General features: G+C 40.2%; 1 long non-coding RNA gene across 1 annotated transcript in view; it reads left to right on the top strand.

Annotated features, from left to right (window-relative positions):
- Positions 1-801, top strand: part of LOC120550687 — a 95694-nt gene extending 94893 nt beyond the window's left edge. Inside the window, exon 5 of the long non-coding RNA XR_005637763.1 lies at positions 483-801. This is a non-coding gene — a long non-coding RNA (uncharacterized LOC120550687). The remainder of the gene's footprint in view (positions 1-482) is intronic.
- The last annotated feature ends 10049 nt before the right edge of the window (positions 802-10850 follow it).

The following is a 10850-nucleotide window of genomic DNA, read 5'->3' as shown; positions in this document are numbered from 1 at the left end:
AAACATTTTTCAGTCACCTGTCCCAGTTGGGGTAGGATGGAAAAGCAAAGTAAAGTATAGTAATCTTTTTATCACTGAAAGGCTTTCTCCCGCCCCAGCTAGTATTCATGGTAATGGAGGCCTCCGACTTGTGGCCGTAACCTCCTTGCGCTCTAATCACCAAGGAGCAATGGCTTGATACAGAGATTGTCCAGAATTTCTGAACTCGTCCCTTTATTTTGTGAAGTAAAACCAATATTTCAGTCAATCAAAGCTGGTGACTGTTGAATATTTTTGGTAAATATTCTTATCTCCACCACTGTCTTAAACAAAGCCTTGGTTTTTGTCACAAATTCCTCTACCTTTTTTACCGATACTTGTGACAAATATGTGTGTGTGTGTATGTATGTATGTATGTATATTTATATATATGTTGATTGAAATACCCCAGAAATTGATTGAAATTCCCCAGAATTAACTCCTTTCTTATCTTTTTTTTTCAGGAGACAACCGTGGCTGCAGCCTCAGAAATGTTGATCTTCATCCAGACCACGTTGCACTCATACAAACCAGTAGAGATTACAGGTCAAATGCAGGTCAGTGCAGATATCATTGTCACCAAACCGTACACTCTCCAGACCATGGCGGTGCCACTGCCCACACCTACCCTCATTAAAGGGGAACTGTCTGTTTACAGCTCTTGGGTAGTACAACGCATATGTGAAAAAAAAAAAGTTATCCACTCTCCATTAACTTGTATTGCTGGAAGGTACCTCCACGTGTCAATTTCGTCTGCTGTGCTACCAACAGGGTAAATAACCCATAACTTAAAGGAACACGCCGACTTATTGGGAATTTAGCTTATTCACCGTAACCCCCAGAGTAAGACAAGTCGATACATACCCTTCTCATCTCCGTGCGTGCTGTAAAGCTGTCTGACGGCTCCAGCGGCATCAGCCCATAACAGAACAGGCAGGTGACTGGTTCCAGTAATCCTACTGCTCCAAATAAGTGACAAAATAACGCCAACATGTTCCTATTTACATGTTGTGATTTGTAGAGTCACAGCGTCTACAAAAAACTAACAAAAATATGACACAGCCATCTTATAACCGTAAACAAACCGGGAACTATATTCTCAGGCGGAAGAATATAGTACTTGGCGGAGTGATATGCTCGCAGCAAGCCTGTCTGAGAATATAGTTCCCGGTTTGTTTACGGTTAGAAGACGGCTGTGTCTCATGTTATGTTGTTTTTTGTACACGCTGTGACTCTACAAATCACAACATATAAACAGGAACATGTTGGCGTTATTTTGTCACTTTTGTCACAATTGGGAGCAGTAGGATTACTGGAACCATTCACCTGCAGGATCTGTGCTAGGCTAAGGTAATGCTGGAGCCGTCAGACAGCGTTACAGCACGCACGGAGATGAGAAGGGTATGTATCGACTTGTCTAACTCTGGGGGTTACGGTGAATAAGCTAAATTCCCAATAAGTCGGCGTGTTCCTTTAAGTTTTTATAAGCTGCAGACCCGAAAAACTCTGCTTTTATGAAGACAAAACTGGATACAGACGTGAGGAATCGGCAGGGAGAATGGGAAGACTGTGGGATCCTGACGCTAAGCCAACGATATGCCCGACATTACGTTTGCAGCAAGCATTTTGTTACTAAATCAAATGTCCAAATGTCAGTTTTAGCCTAACTATCTGTTTGTAAGTCAAGCTAACACACGTAACATTATGCATATCGTTATGTTAGTGTCAGATCCCACATTCAAGGAATATACCTAGCGATTCTACTCAACATCTGTTTATTATACCCTCATATCAAACCACAGCCACATTTTATGTCTGTGGTGTAATATTTTGTAATATTTCTTCTTTTTTACTTTTCGTGTGTGTGTGTGTGTGTGTGTCAGAATATTTCACTACATCAAGCTCACCATACCCCTATGTATTTGTATGTTGAAAAATATTTATTGGCTAATTGCGGAAAAAGTAAAAGTTGCGGTCAAGATCGGCAAATTCCCCGATCTTCATGAAGACGAACAGTGCGTCTTGAGGAAAATTGTGACAGGAGATGCATGAGATGTGTTTGGGAGAATGTCTGTATGTGTGGAAATATTTAAATTTCTCTAAATCTAAATCCTGCTTTGAAGATAATAACATTTAACATTAAACTAGGTTTGTGCACAAGGCTAATCTAATTTTAATTTTATCTAAACTGCATCTAAACTTTCCCCAAATTATACCCAGGTATACAATTTTCCCATCGAGTACCTACAGTGCCTTGCGAAAGTATTCGGCCCCCTTGAACGTTTCGACCTTTTGCCACATTTCAGGCCTCAAACGTAAAGATATAAAACTGTAATTTTTTGTGAAGAATCAACAACAAGTGGGTCCCAATTATGAAGTGGAACGAAATTCATTGGCTATTTTAAACTTTTTTAACAAATAAAAAACTGAAAAAGTGGGCGTGCAAAATTATTCAGCCCCTTTACTTTCAGTGCAGCAAACTCTCTCCAGAAGTTCAGTGAGGATCTCTGAATGATCCAATGTTGACCTAAATGACTAATGATGATAAATAGAATCCAGCTGTGTGTAATCAAGTCTCCGTATAAATGCACCTGCTCTGTGATGGTCTCAGAGGTCCGTGTAAAGCGCAGAGAGCATCATGAAGAACAAGGAACACACCAGGCAGGTCCGAGATACTGTTGTGGAGAAGTTTAAAGCCGGATTTGGATACAAAAAGATTTCCCAAGCTTTAAACATCCCAAGGAGCACTGTGCAAGCGATAATATTGAAATGGAAGGAGTATCAGACCACTACAAATCTACGAAGACCCGGCCGTCCCTCTAAACTTTCAGCTCATACAATGAGAAGACTGATCAGAGATGCAGCCAAGAGGCCCATGATCACTCTGGATGAACTGCAGAGATCTACAGCTGAGGTGGGAGACTCTGTCCATAGGACAACAATCAGTCATATACTGCACAAATCTGGCCTTTATGGAAGAGTGGCAAGAAGAAAGCCATTTCTTAAAGATATCCATAAAAAGTGTCGTTTAAAGTTTGCCAAAAGCCACCTGGGAGACACACCAAACATGTGGAAGAAGGTGCTGTGGTCAGATGAAACCAAAATCAAACTTTTTGGCAACAATGCAAAACGTTATGTTTGGCGTAAAAGCAACACAGCTCATCACCCTGAACACACCATCCCCACTGTCAAACATGGTGGTAGCAGCATCATGGTTTGGGCCTGCTTTTCTTCAGCAGGGACAGGGAAGATGGTTAAAATTGATGGGAAGATGGATGGAGCCAAATACAGGACCATTCTGGAAGAAAACCTGATGGAGTCTGCAAAAGACCTGAGACTGGGACGGAGATTTGTCTTCCAACAAGACAATGATCCAAAACATAAAGCAAAATCTACAATGGAATGGTTCACAAATAAACATATCCAGGTGTTAGAAGGGCCAAGTCAAAGTCCAGACCTGAATCCAATCGAGAATCTGTGGAAAGAACTGAAAACTGCTGTTCACAAACGCTCTCCATCCAACCTCACTGAGCTCTAGGCTGTTTTGCAAGGAGGAATGGGCAAAAATGTCTCTCGATGTGCAAAACTGATAGAGACATACCCCAAGCGACTTACAGCTGTAATCGCAGCAAAAGGTGGCGCTACAAAGTATTAACTTAAGGGGGCTGAATAATTTTGCACGCCCAATATTTCAGTTTTTTATTTGTTTAAAAGGTTTGAAATATCCAATAAATTTCGTTCCACTTCATGATTGTGTCCCACTTGTTGTTGATTCTTCACAAAAAATTACAGTTTTATATCTTTATGTTTGAGGCCTGAAATGTGGCAAAAGGTCGAAAAGTTCAAGGGGGCCGAATACTTTCGCAAGGCACTGTATTTCTACTTCAATTGTAGCCATTTTGTTTTAGTTTCTGACATAACACTACATTTTACAAAATCACATCGAACTAATCACCATCAAGTTACCTTCGCCAAAGACTCATTTTTACTGAACAACCCTTGAACACATCACAATGTAACTCAATACAACCTACTTTCAAAATGAATGAAACAAAATCACTGCATGTCATTTTCTTGTAAAGTATTTGTATCTGCATTCTTATATTTAAGATGCTATACACAATAAAGCAGCAGTTGCATTTTTTGTGGACCAGATCTATTGTGTTGGCCCTCTTTTCTTTCTAATGATCCCTTCTGAGAAGAGGCTGTCACGTGGCACGTGAGTATGAGTGCTTCTAAATAGCACAGTACTTTTTTGACACGTTCTTTATTTGATAAATTAGACCCACATAATTAAACTGAACTTCTGTCCTTAGCCTACTTTTTATAACATCTTCAAGCACAGGCTTTTGTGTTGCAGCTGACACAGTGTCCCTCCTGAGCTCGAACTATATATATGCAGATACGCAGCTGAGTTTATGTGAGCTTTATGAACTGGCAGTATGACTAGTCTAACCAGTTAACATGGGAACCTAAATGAAAAGACAGACTATATTTTCTTTGATAAATAAAGGCTACTATCTTCAAGTCACCATGATAAATGCTAGAATTCATAAAATAAACATGACAATGTTATAAAAAACGAATGAAGACATCCATTTTGGTTGGTTATTACCATAACTGTTAATATTAATGGACAAAGCATCCGGTTCGGCGAAGTGCTGCAAATGCGGAAGTGCCTTAAACCTGCATTCTATCTGAATTCCAGCAGGGGACGACACGTGCGGTTGCAAAAGGAGTTCGATTTCTGTAGAAGTCTATGAGAAAGTGACCCCCTTCTCACTTGATTTATTATATATACAATCACTAGTTTTAAGTCTTCTGCAATACAGAATGATGTTCATTTTTTGAATTATGGTCTTGTTGATTTTAAAATTGGCGATAAAGAAGGGGGTGTTTTAGGGCGTGGCTATGATGTGATTGCCAGTGAAAGTGTGTAACATAACGTGACTCCTCCCTCACTCTTCCCTCTCGTCTAAAATCGTCACATCCGCAACCAGGATGGCTGCACCCATAACGGCAAACTCGACGACTCAGATCTCCACAAACCAATGGGTGATGTCACACATGCTCTGTCCATTAATATTAACGGTCTGTGGTTATTACATAATGCACCATATTGTTCAATTCAATTTTATTTATAGTATCAAATCATAACAAGAGTTATCTCAAGACACTTTACAGATAGAGTAGGTCTAGACCACACTATAATTTACAAAAAAACAACAATTCCAGTAATTCCCCCAAGAGCAAGATTTAGTGTGACAGTGGTGAGGAAAAACTCCCTTTTAGGGAAACCTCGGACAGTCCCAGGCTCTTGGTAGGCGGTATCTGACGGTGCCAATTGGGGGTGTGATGAACAGTGGCGATTATAGTCACAATAAAGACAATGGAACTATGACTACAAATAGTAGTTTTAGTAGTTAATGGCGTAGCAGGGCACTGCAGGGTGTAGCAGGGCACTGCAGGGCATAGCAGGACGTAGCATGACTTAGCAGGGCACTGCAGAGCATAGCAGGGTGTAGCAGGGCGTAGCAGGGCACGAAGCAGGACCACGGCGACAGCCGGCCATGATTTAGGTGCAACCCTAACTGCAGGGCGAAAAAACATAAGCACTCCGGATAATAAGCTCCCCAGAGCTAAGTTAGTAACAATCATTTCTGGGACATGGATGCACACAGATGGAAAGAGAGAGGAGAGAGGACCTCATTGTGTCAAAGGAAGTCCCCTGGCAGTCTAAAACTTTAACAGCACAATTAAGAGCTGGTCCAAGGCAAACCTGAGTCAGCTCTATAAGGGTTGGTAGATGAATCTGACGACTATGAAGAGAAGCAGAGAAGAGAAGGGGTGCTGTTATACACCCTCCCCCACCGGTCTAGGCGAATGCTGCAACTCCTCACTCCCTAACTATAAGCTTTATCAAAGAGGAGAGTTTTAAGTTTACTCTTAAATGTGGTTATGGTGTCTGCCTCCCGAACCCAGACTGGGAGCTGGTTCCACAGGACAGGAGCCTGATAGCTAAAGGCTCTGGGTCCCATTCTACTTGTAGAGACTCTAGGAACCACAAGTAACTCTGCATTCTGGGAGCACAGTGCTCTAGTGGGACAATAAGGTACTATGAGCTCTTTAAGATGTGATGGTGCCTGACCATTAAGAGCTTTGTAGGTCAGGAGAATGATTTTAAAATCAATCCTTGTTTTTTACAGGAAGCCAATGCAGAGAAGCTAATACAGGAGAAATATGATCTCTTTTCTTAGTTCTTGTGAGCACACGCGCTGCAGCATTCTGGATCAGCTGGAGAGTCTTAAGGGACTTATTTGAGCAACCTGATAGTAAGGAATTACAATAGTCCAGCCTTGAAGTAACATATGCATGGACTAGTTTTTCAGCATCGTTTTGAGATAAGATGTGCCTAATTTTGGCAATGTTACGCAGGTGAAAAAAAGACTGTTCTTGAGATTTGTTTTAAGTTGGTGTTAAAGGATATATCCTGATCATTCTCGTTTAAAAGTGCCACCCTGGCATTTTGTAAGAACCGCCGCATTATGTAATAATTTATTACAAAATGCGGAGAAACTTATTACATATTGCGTTCAGGGTTTTTATTACAAAATGCGGCAGATTATTACATAATGCGGGTGTTATTACATAATGAAGTGAAAATGTATTACATTTTGATGTTTTATTAAGTAATGCATTATTACAAACTCCAAACCCCACAAATCTTCCCTCCTGTTCAAACACTTCCACCGTCTTAAATGTACACTCATGTTTTATTCAAAACTTATATATAGAGGAAGTACTTTGTGATTAATCTAATTCCAGTAGAGGATGAACCACTTGCTATTATGATTTAGAGGGCAGTTTGAATCAGTCGTTTCATTCAAACTACTAATTGTTTGATTAGCTCCGTGCACAAACACACTGTAAGTCACAGGCATCTGAGTAAGTCTCTGCCTCAAAGAATGACACATCCTCCAACCGACATTGTAGTTATCTCTGAAATTATAAAATTCTTGGCAAAATTAGGTTGTTAATATTATACACAAGGTGACCCCACTGACTATATTGTATAGGTATTATCTGCAGAGAATTGACTTGTTTTGTTGTTGGATAGTTAATATTTGCATCATTAGACTTGGCTGTCTTTTCATTTAATTTGCATACTGCTAATGTCCTCGTTATTTGCTGCTAAAGTAGAATGAAAGGGGAGTAAACTGTAAAGCAGTAAAAGGAGTTGCTGACACAGCCAACAGAACTCATTTCAGTGAGATGCAAATATAGCGAATGCAGCTGCAAATGCACTTTTTTTTGTATCTTTTTAAATCAACCAAGCTGTTCTCTTGTTCAGCCAAGGTTCAATGGGCCACGAGGTCAAAAAGAAAAGAGAATAATTTACTAGTTGTGTCATGCTCCTGTGATTGAGTCGTCATCCTGGCTTTGGGACTTGATTTGTGGCCTCTGTGTGAAAAGTGGCATGTGGCTGTAGGTATGCACACTTCAGGGGAGGTGTGCTTTCTCGCATCTCTGGTCCAAACTAGCACACTGCTAATAACAACATGAGATATTAATCCTCAGCTGGTGAAAATGGTCATGATGCAGCAAAGAGAAAACCCTTGGTGGAGGTGTGAAACAATTAAGCGTCCACAGCAGCTCATTTGTTAAGATGTGTTTACTGTCTTTACCAGGTCTATAGAATGTTCACATCAATTCACACAGAGTTGTACATTTTTTCAATACTCTTAGCATCATAATGCTATTCGTCGCCTCAAGAGGGATGATTATTCTGTCATATTATTACCGCCCAGACGCTGCCCACACACTTCCTTTGCCTTTGCTGTAAGGATAAAGCACAGTTCCTGTTTTTCTGGGACCATCTGTAAGAAAAAAACCAGCCCAGGGTAAAAACGATGACTGCAACTTGGCAGAAGATTAAACGAGCCCTCCGCAAAAGCCATTAATAATTCTCATATTTTGGAAACAGACCATACATACAGAATCTGTGGTATTTAATCTCCTCTCTCAGCGAATAAAAAAAAGGTCAGCTGGGAGGGAGAGAATTTTTTTCTTCCCCAGCCCAGAGTGATGGGCCTAGCTTTTCCAAGGCACCCCATTTGTCTGTCAGGGCTGTGAGCAGAGCCGGTGATTTAGTTTCCATCACATGAAGCTCATGTCCGGTTGATGATACTGCCAGGCGGGATATGGGGAGAATTTGTCACCTGGAGCTTTGACAGGGAGATAATTGCTGATAGTTAGCAGAATAATAGTATATGAGCATTACTAGCCGCACAGTATTTGTTCCTCACTCTTCAGAGCACATTTTCCCACATTGTTTCAGTATTGACTTTGTTTACACATTTCAGTCCCTCCAGAAAAACGCGATTATGCGATCGCATAATTCAATGCATAATCAGCCAAAGTCCGCATATTCATGCGGGGGTCGCATTTTTTCAAATATGCCGCACTTTCGCCGCATAAAGTGCAGATTTCCGCGCAAAATATGCGGTGCTTGCATGATTTCATAATCCCCGCATTTTCGTTGCAAAAAAGTCACATAATATATCTTAGTAGAAAGTTGAAAAAATTTTGCGTTTACTTCACACAAGAGCAGCCATTTTCCCCTGTTGCCATGGGAACGTTATGAAGTGACGTAATTACGCGACGTGAACATCATCGAAAAGCAGGTGTTGGAGGTTGAATTTGACATGTACTTTGAGAATCTTAAGTTGGTATCCAATAAGAAAACTATCTTAATATCTGATGTCTACTCAAATTTCTTTGTTTAAGTGCTCCTACTGTCTATATTATTATATTATCATTATTATTATTATTATTATTATTATTATTATTATTATTATTATTATTATTATTATTATATATATATTATATTATTATATATTATTAACGATTTTTGAAAGTCTGTCTCTTTTATTTCCCTCTGTTTAGACTATTACTTTTATTTTTACTTTAATATTATATTATTTGTATATATTTTTGTATCTTATTTGTTTACTTATTCCAATGACTGAATATCTGTAAACTATTTTTGGAAATTAAGTTTTAAAAAAGCAGGGTGTTTTCTTCTCTTTTTCATCAAACCGCAGTTTTTGCAAGTTACCGCAATTTTTGCAAGTTCCTGCAATTTCATCGCATAAAATTGCATAAATATCCCGCATATTCCATCGCATTTTTTAAGAAAATGTGCCGCATAATCAAGGATTTTTGCCCGCAACAATACAAAAAAACCTCCGCGTTTTTCTGGAAGGACTGACATTTAACCTAATCAGGCTGAAACAACCAGCACGTCAACTAAGTATTTACCAAAAGATCTACTGTACATGCAATAGTTTTTTCATTACACTGCTGAAACCTTAGTAATCATTTTAACACGTTTAAGCAGATTTAGCAATTAATGCCATTATTTATACATTGCAGTAACGTGAACGGAAGTCTTTATTTTTCCCCATCCATGCAGCCCCCCATCACCAGAACAACAAATGTGGGGAGATAAAAGAATTTATTAATGAATAAATAAATACAGAAAATGGAGGAGGTGTAGTACAACCGGACTTGATATGAGAATCTTTAAAGAAAATCTCACCTAGGTAAATCACAATGTTGTTCATAAATGCAGTGTGAAAGTAAAAACATGCCATCCATTGACAGTGCCACGCCTTTTTCTATCTGCCTGTGTGTCATGGTGAATATCCACGAGGTCAGGCAAACCCTCCGGCCAATCGGCAGGTCTCACACAGCCTCAACACCTCTGCCGAGCAGCATCCACAAACAGCTCTGCCTGTGGCTACAAACAAGGCAAGGCACAACATCAGAGCACAACACAGAACCCCCCCCCCCTCCCCCCTCCAAAGTTAAGTCAAAGGTTATTTTTTCTCATTATTTCTCGGTTGATCCTCTACTTGTACCAACTATAACCTCTAAAGTGCAGCATTCAGTACGATGCATGCCGTTTTCTTTTTTGGAGTTTTGGCAGTTCTGGGTTTCCTATTGACATGATTTCCAAAATCCTCGCATTCCTAGTTTGCAGCTGGTCTGAGAGTTCATCTAGGGTCTCTTAATGTTTTGTCTTAAGGTAAATTTGGACTTCTAAAAAAAAAAAAACATCAGCCCAATTAGTTTGAATAAAAAAGCCAAAGTTGAGTATTTATGTGAAGTTCTACTTTTGCCCCAAGTGCTTCATGATTTCCCTTATTGGCGCCACATTGGGAGGATAAGTGTTGTGTTTTACATTCTCTTCAAATAGAAGACAATGAAGATCTTTGTTGAAACTTAATTTGACCCAAATGTTGGCAAGATGAACACACAGTTTTCCTTGAGTGACTTACAAAAAAGACGGGTCACATTAGACAGCAGTAATAGATGGAACAGCGAAAGGAGTGGTGCAGATAAGAGAAATGTGCCAAACTCAGCTGTGGGGGTTAGGGAAAAATCTCTCTATAATTGCCAGTGTTGGGTCAGAGAGTACTCCTGGACCCCCACCCCCTCCCTCCACTGTCTTCCTGTGTGTAACTAACACTCACCAGAGTGCTGCCTGAACTCAGGGCTGGCAGAGCCTCAGGGTGGGATCCAAACTCTCAGCAGCTCTGTGACCTGGCTGAACCTCTACCCACCGCCCCTCTGTGGGAGGGGTGGAACTGCTAAAGAAGTCCTCTGAGCCAGTGAGAGGCTGATTTAGGCAGATTTACCCCCCTCCCCGCAAAAATATAACTTTGAAATGAAACACAAATTATCTCTGTTGGGTGCGCCGTGAAATTTACTGCTGTTTTTTCAGTTGGTGTGGTTTTATGTGCCTTTTGTGTATTGGATAGTTGACG

This window comes from Perca fluviatilis, chromosome 21 (assembly GCF_010015445.1).
Source record: "Perca fluviatilis chromosome 21, GENO_Pfluv_1.0, whole genome shotgun sequence".
Lineage (NCBI taxonomy): Eukaryota > Metazoa > Chordata > Actinopteri > Perciformes > Percidae > Perca > Perca fluviatilis.
This window is presented reverse-complemented; position numbering and strand designations above follow the sequence as displayed.